Source organism: Rhipicephalus sanguineus, chromosome 8, assembly GCF_013339695.2.
Source record: "Rhipicephalus sanguineus isolate Rsan-2018 chromosome 8, BIME_Rsan_1.4, whole genome shotgun sequence".
Lineage (NCBI taxonomy): Eukaryota > Metazoa > Arthropoda > Arachnida > Ixodida > Ixodidae > Rhipicephalus > Rhipicephalus sanguineus.
Window position 1 is genome coordinate 28,088,773 of NC_051183.1, and position 11,023 is coordinate 28,099,795.

The window sequence follows — 11,023 nt, forward strand, 5'->3', positions numbered from 1 at the left end:
TGAAGTACTTCATGGTAAGCTGAGATCCAAAGCCTCGGAGATAGTTGCCGCGCTCGTCGACGTGCGTGCACCTGGGAAACTCGTTGATTGTTTCCTTCTGTTTCTCATGACGCGCTAGCGAATGTTTTCGTGTACATGGCAGACTCGGTGTTTGAGGAAGCCTGATGCATTCTAGTTTTTCCAGACTGAGATGGAATTAAGGGGGCTGTTTCTCGTAGGATAAATCCAGCACCCCGAATACATCGCGGTGCATTTAGCTGCATTCCCGTGCTTTGGCGCCTCTTTGAGGAGTAAAATGTATAAAGAACTGGAGTAGCATTCGTCATTGAGCACTATATTTTTTCTATCGAAAACCTTGCGACTACTAGCTCTTGGCTCATGGTGGTCGTGGAACTCATGTTAACGTTATCCATCCGGACCTCCTCGTACGTTTGTTTCGTCGCATAACTTCAAGTTAGCGACGTGATAGCTAGGCAGGCTTACATATGCATGGAGTGAATAGCGATGCGCTTTTTTATGCCTTCTGCAATAGAAACAGTAGGCATGCAGATCTGATCCGGGCCGCTCTGTTATGGGAATTGTGCAAGCTCAGACGACGCAGAAGCAGCGTTATTTATTGCAATAATGCACCCAAATGTGTTCAAGTGTTTAAATCTTCCAAATATTCTTTAGTTTCAACCATGTTGTGTGACAATTTTACTCACGAACTGCAGAAACGTTCGCACTGCAGATTTAAATTTCGCGCGACGGGCACACCGTTCGATCGTGGCGTCCTGCTGGTGGCGTCATCGCAAAAGTAACCACCGTCTCATCCGTAGTTTCATGGCCTCTGGACGCCAAACTGCCATCATGCCTCGGGCCTCCTGTCCCCGCAGCGCACGAATACAGCCATATCAGAGGCTGGTGGTAGAGTGTAGGTAGTGTAGGATCGCGGAATATACGCGATACCAGGTGGAGCCACGTCGCGCCTCTTAAATTTGGCGCGAATTTTAAGTCCAGACTGATAGTACACAGAGCACTTCCAAAGCCTGTAAAATGGAAACCAGAGTCTTGACATGCATGACAATTATACCATAACAATAAGAAAATAAAAAGGGAGGAAATGTTGCGGAAGAAATTTAGATAATTAAGTTATTTTCTTCAGGAGACAACAAGAAAGAGCGAGACGATAAAATGTACAATTTTTATGGATATTTGCCTCTGCTTTGTAAAAATATGAAAGCCCGAAGAAAATATCTGTCCGCAACATTTCCTCGATATACTAAAAATGAACGCAGTGCCGAAAATCCCGTGTAAATCTGTCCAAATTTGGGCACGCTAGGGCTTCTCAAAATACGTATGTATTCTCTATGGGAGCTCGTGCTGGTGAACCCTCTTAAAAATAAAAATTGAATACATGAAAACGCTTAAAGGCCAACTCCGGCGATTTTTTGGCCATGTCAAAGTAATGGTGCTTTTATGTTCCTGAGACGCCTGTATCGTAAGAGTTCATATGTAGTGTTTATTGCTTTCTTGTAAAATTAGATAGCCAGCCCCACAACCACAATCGACGTTGCACCGACATTACGCCTGCATAGGCAGTTTTCCCAAACCAGTTTATAGACTTGGAGTGGCTCTGTAGTAGAATACCTGCTTGCAACGCAGAATTCTTGGGTTCGATTCTTGCTGGGATCCTAATTTTTAATATTTCCATTCATCCGGTCAACGCTGCTGATGTCGGTTTTTCTTAACGCTCTCGCACTTAAATGACCAATGTCTGTTCTCGCCGTTCCTGGGTAGATATAAACTGTCAGTCACCTCCCAATGGGCAACCAATAACTTTGGGACGTCTATCGGACCACTTTTCTGGACATTACGTACATCCGGCGGATGCACGAGGAAATCCATGGGACATCCACCGGGACGTCCGCAGGACTATATGGCGCAAAGGAATTGAACATCCCGAGTTAATCCCACCGGGCGTCAAAACTAGATATTCGGACGTGCTTGGACGTATGCAAATTCAGTAAAAATCTTACCCGACGTCCAGAAAACGTCCGTGGAATGACCTGTATGCTGGACACAGTGAGGCTTTTGGTAATTATCACATGCAGAGCTGGACTTTCTGTGGATTTTGGGGCACCTTCAGGATATCATATGATATCCTGAAGGTGCCCAAAAATCCGCAGAAAGTCCAGCTCTGGACGTGTTAATGACCAAAAGCCTCACTATATCCAGCGGGGCACCAATGGGCTCATAGTAAATACAGCTCAAAAATAGAGACGCAGACAAGAAAAGTAAGGACACAAACAAGCGCTTCTTTATGTCCTTACTTTTCTTCTACACACCACTTATATCCAATTTCCATGTAGAATTCACATCGGTTTACTACTGAACAAATAATAAATCTGAACATGCAGAGGATGAACACGTACTTCATAAATGACGTTTAGTGTATGGCGCACAAATAATCATGCTTATCAGAAGCAATAAATTATCCAATAATCTTGTAAAAGCGACTTTATTAATGAATAAAGCGCTACCGAATGTGGCACAAAATACGACAGGGTGACCGCACAAGGTGAAGCTGATTGCCGCGGCAGCAACATAAATTCAAGTTCTTCATGAATGCACTCCAGGTCCCGTCAAAGAAACTGCGCTGGCTTTCGCACAAGATGGCGTGGTCTCGGGCCTCATGTCTTGTACAAACAGCGGTGAAGAAAAGCTGCATACAAGAAGAAGCAAGTAAGATAGGTATAATTTACAACAAATAATTGAGCATCAAGTCATTCTAAAGACAGATTTCCAATTACAGATGTGATCAAATGCTGTCATGTATTTATTAACGACAATCATAAGTACTCACAAAGCGAGGCACCTGTTGTAGAATCGTTGCACTATTTGTCGCGACAGGCCGGCACGGTTGTAATTAGCAAGCAAGCAAGCAAGCGCTCGCTCGCTCGCTCGCACGCATACACCCACCCACACACGAGCTGTAACCCGCCGAAGAACAAGATGACCGACCCGGAATAGGGCGAGTAAGTCTGGCTTACGATTCGCAACGGCGCGTCCTCCGTATATAGTTTCGCATTCGACCAAGGTTCAACCACCAGCAAAGAACTGTCATATTTAACGTCTTAATCACAAGACAGCTAAAAAGTTCCAGCAGTGACGACGAAAAGTCAGGCGCACATAATTTCACTTACCGAAAGAAGTAAGTTATCCGAATAGCTGCTTGCTAGCTGCAACGAAGGTGGCGAGCAGATCCGGCCATTGTTGCAACGAACCGTCGGCGAATACACACAGTAGAGCTTGTTTCACGAAACACTGATGGAAAATATGCGTCAATGGCATGAGCACAGTTACTTGATGCCAGGTAACAGTCAGTGAACCGTACAGAAAAGCTGGCAACGCTACACAAAAAGCGAAACGATGACTGCCGAGCTGCTGCCACCGCAAAACGACGCGACGACGCCAACGGTGCCTCCGCAGTCGCCGGTGCACGATCGCGAAGGACACGTTTGAACATGAGTGCCGCCGAAGCTGATTGCACGGTGAGCCGGGTGGTGCACTGCGTGCGTGCTCGCGTTTTGCCGGTTTTGCTCCTGTTGTCAGTCGCTGCTGTGCGAGCGTGCTGCTAGAGGCATCGCTGTGAAACCAATTATTTTGGGGGTTTGGTCGTCTGCGTTATTTGTTTCAATAAAACCGACGGTAACCGCTCTTTTGACATGCCGTTTTTGTATATTGGCTCTTCTCGAGAAAACATTCGAAGAATCACTGAGATAGTCGTTGTGCACTCGTACTTACCGACAAAATGTCTAAAAAATGTCTCGAAGTAGGCATTATGAACTCCTTTGGTAAAATAGGCTCTGGCTATGCCGTACCTGTTGAAAATGCTAATAAATTTAAGAGTATGCAAGCACATTTGAGGAGCGAATGCTATATTAAATATATATACATATATATATATATATATATATATATATATATATATATATATATATATATATATATATATATATATATATATAATATAGCATTCGCTCCTCAAATGTGCAGGCTTTTAGATAAGACTTTTTTAGAGGTTTTGCGTTTCGTGGGAAGAAACTGCAGTACACAAGTTTACGTGCGTCACCCATTCACCTTTCTCCTAAGCACGTAAATAATCGCGAGAAACGCCACGAATTCAATGCATACATGCTCGCAATCCGTGGAATATTTCCTCAATCACATATTTTCCGAAAGATAAAAATTAGCAGCGGTTTCCATATGTTGAAAAATCAGTTTCACGCATTGTCAGATGAACTAGCGTGTTGCGGTTTGCATCCAAACAGCTTTGAAATGTCCGCACGGCCATCTCCTGTCGACGTCCTCTTGATATCCACGCCTGGATTATTGAAAACGTCCACGTGCTATATTCTTAGGACGTCTGTCGGAAGACCTTTTTTGGACATCCAAAACGCGACGTCCTCTGCACGGCCCGTGAACCACCGTTCTGGGACGTGGACATTCGGCTCTTCTTCGGACGTCGTCAGGATATTCGTTGTCCATTGGGCTGTGGCGCATACCCGTACACCGCGGTCCGTGGTAAACGGGTATGTGCCACAAGTGTCTGGAGGAAAGGGTTTGACGACGTACTCGACATGTCATGACACGACAGTCATATTCGTCAAATCATCTTACCCTCTCATGCAAGTTCTGGTATACACCAAGTTAAGGAGGCGATCGTGAGAGCATCCAGACGTAGGCGGCTAGATAGATATATACGTAGATGGAAGCGATCAAAGTGCGAAAGATTCGCTGAGAAATGCTTCGCATTTAATATACAAGAGAATGAGTACATGCAGCTTACGTAAAGTAATTTCAGCCTCAGCAGAGTTTTTATCTTTCTCAGAAGCATACATGCAGGTTCGGCTTCTGAAAACGGGTTGATTATTCTCGAACGCTATCTCTTCCTCGCGAGTTATTTTCTCATAAAACACGTGGACAAAATCAGCACTAAGCGTCGAGCCTATCAGTTATTTCGCGCTCTTCGACTACATGCTGTTATCTCCTCTTGCGCAGCCGAAAACACACAAAACGAAGTGGAATCAGTTGATCGCGCACGATAGTCATGCAAGACGGGACAGAACGGGCGTGCGACTCCATGGCAAAGCAAAGTTGGAGAATTCACAACTCATATCCCTCATATATGGAGCAATCGAGATGTTATTTCTTAATGGTGTCACGTGAACAGCCTGCGGACGCCATGAATTGTGCAGAAAAAAGGGAAAACGCCAAATAATTCGGTCGTACTTCCTATCTTTAGAGGTTGTTTCCTTTAAATGTATTACTCTTCACTTCCAGATGCAATCTGCCCTTCAATCAAAACAGCTTCGGCAGCTTCCAGTTCCATCAATGTTTTTCTATAGCCGCTTAAAGCAACATAACTATTCCTGCCAGCTCTCTTGAGCTGTTGCTACTACGGCAGCGTTGCATAATCAAAGTAGGCAGTGAATGCATGCATGCTGCAACAAACATGTATGGGAAATGCAAGCAGGGAACTGCGGCGCCACTTGGAATAGTGAAAAAGTATTTATGGCCTATCGGTATATAATTAGAAGTGCGTGATGCGCGACCTCACACATTTACAAGGAAGATGAGGGTAAGCACAAGCACCATCTTTCACTGTCACTTTCGTTTGCTGTCACTGTCTGTTACTCTTGTGAGCTTGCGCTTGTATGCTACAAATCAAGCGGAGTACACCTAATTACTGTACGTAAGCGTTACTATCCCTGGTTGCGGCTATACACATTGCACACGGTAACCCTCACTTAGCAAAATGTGGTAGATATACGCGCTGCTCGACAGACAGAGCTCGAGAACACCGCCGAACATGATCTTCCCTCGTGGCAGAGCACGTAGGGTACGAATTATCAGACTGCTGTGAGCGCAACGTGTAAAGGCCGGGTAAAGTTTTCACGGCGGGCCCGGGCCGGGCTCGGGCCTGAAGCTGCGGGCTTAGGGCCGGGCCCGGGTTTGAGGTGGCGGGCTCGGGTCGGGCCGGGCTTGGACTTTGCTCCATTCTTAAAGGGTCACTAAAGTGAACACACTGAATCGGTTTAGAACGATAAAGTGTACTCTGAGAACCCGAACGTCATTAATTTCACCATCAATAAGTTTATTAATAAAGGAGAAAATCAAGGTCAATGTTCCCTTTTGAAATTTCCGGCTGAAATGTCCGTACGTGACGTCACGGATTTCAAACTGTATTAATCGTATTTTGGGGACATTGGCTCAACGAAATTTCCAGAAACTTGGTATGTTAAATCTATGACCCCCTCAGAGGTCAATGTACTTCATTTTTACCCACTATAAACTGCGTAGAGTCCAGTAGATGCCGTCAGAATCTATGGCGTCACGGCGTTTCCTGTGGAAATTTTAAGTTGGTGTCGTGACCTGCATTTTCCTGCGAGCTTTCTCTCTTACCAAGAGTCTTGTCGCGGCGAGCTCGGTGCTTTTAAAATGGTGAAAGAGTAATTTAATGATAATAGAAAAATTGTTTTTCTCTTTAATGTGTCTTGTTCCGCATACGCTGTGCATACATATATGTCCCACATTCCATCTCGAAAAAACACAGTTTCGCCGCAAGGGCGAAGCAATGGATGCGATAGCAAGAAATCGAAATGTCACACGAAGAACCAGAAACAGCTCGATACTTGCAGCGTGCCGCTGAAGCACGAAGAAGGACGCCCTAAATGAACGCACAGGCATGCACAGGGCAAGCGTGAACTAACAACTGTCACAGCTGTTACGCCTATGTGCTTGAGCAACACGCTGCAAGTGCCCACAATGGAGAATCAGACGATTGCTTGCTTGCTTGCTTGACCCTTAATTCTTGGTTCTTATCCACTCTGGGGGATTGGCCATGAAACCGGCGGTTAATATAAGTGGGTAAATTTAGAATTTAGACGCTCTTAGATATTTCTTCTTCTTTTAAACTATGGCTCGTGGAGTGACCCTCTGCGTCTTCTACCACAGGGGACGTCTGATGCAAGGTGTGCCCGGTGTTCTTTGTCTTTTTTGTTTCCTTCCACATCCCGAGTGGGTACAGAAAATGGCCACCTTGTCATGCGTGTCTCAAGGGCAGTATTCGAAATTAAAGAAAATTAGGAGCGCTGCGTCTGCAAGTGTCGGCAATGGAGAATCAGACGCTCTTAGATATTTCTTTTTCTTTTAAACTGTGGCTCCAGCCACAAGGGGGCGTCTGATGCAAGGTGTTCCCGGTGTTCTTTCTTTTTTTTTCCTTCCAAATCACGAGTGGGTACAGAAAAGGGACACTTTGTCCTGCGCGACTCAAGGGCAGTTTTCAAATTAAAAGAAAATTAGGACGTTGCGTGATAGAAAACACGCTCACGCTCCTCCGAGCTTTGCTTAACACCAGCGGTACATGGTGTATATAAATAGCTCGCCGTTATTTTGCCGGCACATACATGGTGGGTGGCTGAGTACCCCACGGCAAAAAGCATCCCTTTCGCTCTAAAAAAGTTTTGACCGGTAACGTTCCTGAATGAACCTTAAAGAAGAATGTTTTTGTTCCGGACTGCACGTGCATTTTTTAACTCTCTTTAACACGTATGTACTGTGTACATTGGGTGTTTTTACAAGTGTTGATTGTAATATATGTTGTGTACCTAAGACAGGTAATAAAGAAAAAAAATGGTGGGTGGCTGAGTTGTCTAACGCAGCGTGCTGGGAAGCGAGGTGTTGCTGGTTCGAATCCGCGGTCTGGTAATGCAGTATTTTTTTCTTCTGCTTTATTTTTCTTTGTGCCTTTTTATATATATACACATACATATACATATCCGGGACATGACGGCGCCGACAGACGGCGATGGCAAAAATCAGCCGAAAGTGCCCATATAATTGCTATCGCAATAAAACGCTATTTTTATGTCGGGTACACTATTTGGAGAAGTTTTATTAGGGATAAGTACTCAACTTCTGTTGCTTTTTGCATATGAGCTACTTGATTTATCTGAAGCGAGCGAGCTAAAAGTGAATAGACCAGGCGCTTATATGTAACATCTCGTTATTCCGTGCTTTATTTGCTTTCGTTATTTTATTATATCCCAAGTGTTACTATGTAATCGCAGTAATAAATGTAATATAATGAAATTATACCTATGAGATGTCATCGCAAGAGCGATCACAGAGCTCCAAAGCGGGGAAACGTTGTTGAAAGTCAGAGCCCCCCTCTAAAACGTAAGGACTGCACGGAGTCTTTATAGAATCCCTATAAAGGCACAGTCTTTTTCTGTGACTCTGTGACGGCTCCCAGTGGTCATGTGGCGCGAGATGGACATGCACAGCCTGCTTTGTGTGCCCACAATGTTAACGTCTGAGCTTTCGTCTTGTTCCGCCATATCAGGGGTCTCAAACTCACCTCAGCTAACGGGCCACATTCACGAAAATATACTCCCGCAAGGCTAGGGCAATGACGAAGGTAGGAGCGCGGGAGGGGGGAACAGGTTTTAAAACTACCGTCATTTCACACCAGACGTTTCCTATATCTCGTATACGAGATCATTTCTGAAGGGGATTTGGAGGCAGGATTCCAAAAACATATCGATACCAATTGTTGCAAACTAGTGCGGAACGGAGCAACTTGGAGCGCGCCAGACTCCATCGAAGAAGAGGAAACCGAGGGGCATCGAGGGCATGTGCACGTGGCCGGCGCAGCAGTTCGCCTTTAGTATTGCCATTCAACGGACGTCTCTCTTTCGCATCTGGGGAACCAGTCATTTCGTATCACCCATAAAGACTAAGATCTGGACGCCGATTTTGAAATATAGCTTTTGTTTCACGGTTAAGTATCAACACACGGTGACCGCAGGAGGCGCCTCACGAAAAATATGCTTTCGATCTGTCATGCCTGTGTATCTCAAGAACATGCTTGTAAAGAAAAAGTCACGCCATATCCACGGAATGAATGATGATAAGTGGGCGAAGCTCGAGAGGGGGAGATCATCGGTAAACCGTAATTCTCCCGTGAAAGTTAGCCCATTACATCATTAAGAAAGACGTAAGACTGTGCGTATATTATACAAATCAACTTTTATTTTGTTCTTGTTCGTTTTGTTGTTTCGTTTCTTCGTTTTGTTTTGTTTTTTTTTTTTTTCATTTCTTCGTTGTCATGGCAGCTGGATTGCGAGGTCCCTTCATTACGACGGCTTTATGGTCCGTGAAATGAAGCGAGAGAGGTCCTTCCTCTGTGACCGGTTTGTAACCACCTAGTTGGGGCAACGCCTTCTAGAATATTTTCTAGGTGGCATTGGTTGGGGCCAAGGAGGTTAAAATAAAATTTGCTGGAGTGGAGGAGGCGCCCCTCAGCTGAAGCCGCGTGCCGCCATCTTGCCATAGGCAGAAAGCGCGCCTTCCGCAACGCATGCTGCAGCGGCCGCATAGATGTTCGAGCTGTTCTCTGGCGTGGTGGCGTCCGGACGTTGTTGGATACATTGTGCGTTGCGTACGGCTGTATAAATCGAGCGAAAAGGTACTCTGGGATGAAGTTTCAGTTGTAAGCAGAACATTTCGAGCTCGATGAAAACTTCTCTATATGCCGGAACATGTGCTGACCAACGTTACTAGAACAAACTCAGTTTCAAAGCTCCGTATCTCCGCCAGCGGAGGAGGGTGGTCCGAACGGCGGTCGCGAGAACTAGCGGCGCTGCAGTTCCGTCTTGCTCCACTATCGGCGCGTCGTCTGCTGCCACGGCATAACGCTGCGGTGCACCGCGCAGTTGCTCGCGGCAACTGCGCGGCAACTTTCTTATTGTATTAGTTAGGTGGATGCTTAGGTGGATATGCATAAGGTCGTCTGTATGCATTGGCCCGCGTGCGTTGTTCATTGATTGGCTAAGAATCGATGTTCGGTCTATATTGGCACGCCCACTTCTTGTTTTATTTTGATGTATTCGGGTTTGACCAGTAAGGACGGTTATCAGCGCCCGACGCTGTCCGCGAAGCAGTGTTCGAGAAGCTTCGCTGATCGTAGATCGTTTTGGTAAGATTGCGCGCTGCACGCGAATGTTCCAGCTTTGTCGAGAGATAACGCCGCCACCAGCGATATCGCTGGAAAGTTCGATAGCGCCTGTATAAAATCCGACGCCCTTGACCGCTTGTCACTTGATCGACGGTCGACGCTCTGTTCGCCGCTTTCAGTGTATTGCTGTAGTTTGACTTTGAGTTTCTCGGCCACAAGTTCGGCCGAATAAAGAGTTTCAACTCGGACCTGCTGACTGCTGCCTTCGTCGACGTCACGACCCTGTGACAATATTTGAGCTGTCTACATTGCGCTTAACTGCCAGGCATAAGAGTTTCTAAGTGAATGAGGGTTTTCAGCGTAATTTTTATAACTACCACCACAATTTTAGCCGCTGCCGTCTTATCTAGACCAAGAACAACCCAACACGTTTGTAAAAGCCTTTATAGTGTACAAAGAAGCGTACTTACTCGAGATACAAAAACGTTCTAGAAAAACAGTACTCGTGTTTCTACAATTTATTGAAAAAATTGTTTTCGAAAAACATTGCCAATGCTCTGCAATGTTTACAAGACACGTTTTCGCGACGGTTAAAGGGATACTGACCCAAAATCGGAAAATTTTACGAGAACTCCGTAAATGAAATCTCAGTGTGCGATTACATCGAATAGATGTCGTCTCTGAGCAATTTTTTCAGCGATAGTTGTATTTCGGTGTCTCATCTTTCTACGTCGCATCCTTCTACGGTGCCTTACACAATTCGAACAGCTCGGCCGTGATGTGAGCACCGAGCAGTTATTCGCGCGTACTCTGTCACAGTCGTCAGTATTCAACTTCAGTTTTTCAACTTCACCGAGCAGATGTTCCATGCCCGCAGCACTTACACTGTACGACAGCCGTTTGCGTTTCGTGCTGTAGCCGTTCACTACGCAGTTAAACTGCTCGTCAACTACAATTATCTTTTGCACAAGTAAGTCTCCGTTCCCGAAGCAAAGTGTGGGATTGGGCTAGTTGGTATTA